The sequence below is a fragment of the Bos taurus genome, chromosome 9, assembly GCF_002263795.3.
Source record: "Bos taurus isolate L1 Dominette 01449 registration number 42190680 breed Hereford chromosome 9, ARS-UCD2.0, whole genome shotgun sequence".
NCBI classification, from domain to species: Eukaryota; Metazoa; Chordata; class Mammalia; order Artiodactyla; family Bovidae; genus Bos; species Bos taurus.
In genome coordinates, this window is record NC_037336.1 from 100,448,513 (window position 1) to 100,452,510 (window position 3,998).

The following is a 3,998-nucleotide window of genomic DNA, read 5'->3' on the forward strand; positions in this document are numbered from 1 at the left end:
CTTCGACGGAGATGCCCAGATTGTTTAGTGCACGACCCATTCGACTGTGCTTGGAGTTCTAGTGCAGAGTAGGTGCCAGTCTCTAAATGATCATTTAGTCATTTTACTGTTTTATCCACGAAATTCTTCGTGGGGAATTGAGATCAGGGGAGGTAAAGTGAACTGCCTGAGAACAGTAGCGTGGAGGAGAAGCCTGTAAATTCAAGTTTTGCACAGAGTCTGTGCTTTTTCCTCGGGCGATCCCAAAGGCAAGGAAGGAAAAGCTTAAAACCACTAAGATTTGTATCTTTGGAGACTGTGTTGTATTTTACTGTCTTGCACCAGAGGGAATTCAGTGCCGGGGAATACTAGCTCCCAGGCTCAGGGGAAGGTGACTGAGCAGAACTCACTACTCTCAGGCTCCAGACGAGAAAGGTGACAATACCAACCTCACAGGGTGAAGTCAGGATGAAGTTAGTGCTTGTGAGAGACTCAGGGTGTTACCAAATCCAAACTCTCTCTGCTCCCAGCAAGACAGGTCAATAAATCCGAGACGAGGTGTGAAGACAAGGAAGGGACTTTTTTCAGGAGTGGGTTGACTAACTAAGAAGACTGCAATCTGGAGTCTCAAAATAACCATCTTGCTGGGGCCTGGACGCCAGGTTCTTTTACGGATTAGAAATGGGAGGAGGTGAGGAAGCAAAGTAAAAAGACTATTTAACCCTTGCAAGACTTCACTGGTGGCTCAGACAGCAAAGCATCTGCCTACAATGTGGGAGACCCGGGTTCGATCCCTGGGTTGGGAAGATCTAGAGAAGGAAATGGCTACCCACTCCAGTATTCTTGCCTGGAGAATCCCATGGACAGAGGAGCCTGGTAGGCTACAGTCCATGGCGTCGCAAAGAGTCAGACACAACTGAGTGACTTCACTTCACTTCAACCCTTGCAAATGTGCCCTAGAATGGCAAGCCTCAGGCAAGGGGATGTGTTAGCTTCAAGAAAAGGCAGATGAACCAGAGATCAAATTGCCAACATCCGATGGATCATCAAAAAAGTAAGAGAGTTCCAGAAAAACATCTATTTCTGCTTTATTGACTATGCCAAAGCCTTTGACTGTATTGATCACAATAAACTGTGGGAAATTCTGAAAAAGATGGGAATACCAGACCACTTGACCTGCCTCTTGAGAAACCGGTATGCAGGTCAGGAAGTAACAGAATTGGACATGGAACAACAGACTGGTTCTAAGTAGGAAAAGGAGTACGTCAAGGCTGTATATTGTCACCCTGCTTATTTCACTTATATGCAGAGTACATCATGAGAAACTCTGGGCTGGAGGAAGCACAGGCTGGGATCAAGATTGCTGGGAGAAATATCAATAACCTCAGATAGGCAGATGACACCACCCTTATGGCAGAAAGTGAAGAAGAACTAAAGAGCCTCTTGATGAAAGTGAAAGAGGAGAGTGAAAAAGTTAGCTTAAAGCTCAACATTCAGAAAACTAAGATCATGGCATCTGGTCCCATCATTTCATGGTAAATAGATGGGGAAACAGTGGAAACAGTGTCAGACTTTATTTTTCTGGACTTGAAAATCACTGCATATGGTGATTGCAGCCATGAAATTAAAAGATACTTGCTCCTTGGAAGGAAAGTCATGACCAAGCCAGACAGCATATTAAAAACCAGAGATATTACTTTGCCAGCAAAGGTCCATCTAGTCAAGGCTATGGTTTTTCCAGTGGTCATGTATGGATGTGAGAGTTGGACTGTGAAGAAAGCTGAGAGCCGAAGAATTGATGCTTTTGAACTATGGTGTTGGAGAAGACTCTTGAAAGTCCCTTGGATTGCAAGGAGATCCAACTAGTCCATCCTAAAGGAGATCAGTCCTGGGTGTTCATTGGAAGGACTGATGCTGAAGCTGAAACTCCAATACTTTGGCCATCTCATGCGAAGAGTTGACTGATTTGAAAAGACCCTGATGCTGGGAAAGATTGAAGGCAGGAGGAGAAGGGGACGACAGAGGATGAGATGGTTGGATGGCATCACCGACTCAATGGACATGGGTTTGGGTAAACTCCGGGAATTGGTGATGGACAGGGAGGCCTGGCGTTCGGTTCCTGGGGTTGCAAAGAGACGTGACAGAGCTACTGAACTGCACTGTGAAAGGGAACATCTCCTGTCATGTCAACAAACAGATGCCACATCTGTCTGTGACTGGCCTCCCCAAATGTGTATTTCTGGGCCATGCAGGTAAGCAGCAGACAGAAGCGGGGCACTGAGCCATTTGCCACACAAAGAATTCAAGAAATGCCACAGTCCTCCTCAGGTGGGTGGGTCACCTTATCTCCCTGAGGCAAGCCATTATGTAATGATAGGAAAAAAATGAAAGCAGCAAGGTAAGGGTTAAAGTCACAGTGCTGATCGGTGTGAATTCAAAATTGACCCTTCCCGGTTAGGAAGACATACCCTATTTTCCTTTCTTTCCACAGTTACTGACCAGACAGTTTAAATGTGAACCTTTCAGAAACCGTGGAAGGTCACGATCCGAGCAGGCTCAGAGGGCTCCCTAGTCAGGTGTGACTGAATTTTAACCTGGAGACAGATAATCAAAATTGTTTACTGATCTTCTCTCTCCAACGTTCACAGCATTTAAGCATCTGACCGTAATGAGAAGTGCTGGCAGGAAGTGCCCACATCACACACGGACAGCGAAGCATTGACCCGGGAGAGGAAGGCCCCCGCCACCAGTTAATTATAGATTAAGAGCTAACGTGTGGTGATCCAGGATGCTTTATTATCAACTATTGGAGATGAAACAGTGATCCCTTCTGCTCAGAGCTGCTTACTGGTTTAGTAAAACGGCTGATTGCTTTTATAGACAGACTATTCCATCGTTTCTACCATTGCAGGCAGGCAGACAGGTGACAGAGGATCCCCTGTCCCCCACAGGCAAGTTGAAGGGACAGGGATCAGAAGCCACCCGTAGCCTGAAGGGGTCAGGCGATGGGGGAGGTTCCGTGGCCTCCAGGGATCAGTCAGGGCCGCCCTCACACAAGGGTGGTCTGGGCTCATTCTTCCTGGAAATGCTTCCTATATCCGAAGGAAAGAATGCATTTGTTCCCAAGACCTCAGCTTCTCCCAGGTTAGTTCTGTGGACATTTATACCATGAATTAACCCACCCCTTACAGAGTAAGGGCTTTCCTTGTGGCTCAGTTGGTAAAGAATCTGCCTGCAATGTGGGAGACCTGGGTTCGATTCCTGGGTTGGGAAGATCCCCTGGAAAAGGGAAAAGCTGCCCACTCCAGTATTCTAGCCTGGAGAATGCCATGGACAGAGGAGCCTCGTGGGCTACAGTCCATGGGATCACAAAATGTCAGATATGACTGAGCAACTTGGGCTTCCCTAGTGGCTCAGATGTAAAGAGTCTGCCTGTAATGCAGGACACCCAGGTTCGATCCCTGGGTCAGGAAGATCCCCTGGAGAAGGAAATGGCAACCCACTCCAGTACTCTTGCCTGGAAAATCCCATGGATGGAGGAGCCTGGTGTGCTACAGTCCATGGGGTCGAAAAGAGTCGGACTCGACTGAGCGACTTCACTTCACTTACACAGTAAAGAACAGAAGTCATTGATCAAATCAACATCCAGCCTTAAAAGCCCACTTGCGGCTCTCTGATTGCTAAACGTTTCAACAAAGCATCCGAGGCAGAAACGTATTTAAGTATTACATTATGAACGCAGTCAATGAATTCTCTGAAACCACAGAGGAAATCCTCTGGTTTCTCCGGAGGCCAGCCCTCTGTAATCACCCCGTGCTAACCGTGACAGTATATTAAAAAGCAGAAACATTACTTTGCCAACAAAGCTCTGCATAGTCAAAGCTATGGTTTTTCCAGTAGTCATGTATGGATATGAGAGTTGGACTATAAAGAAAGCTGAGCACCGAAGAATCGATGCTTTTGAGCTGTGGTGTTGGAGAAGACTCTTGAGAGTCCCTTGAGCTGCACATAGATCCAAC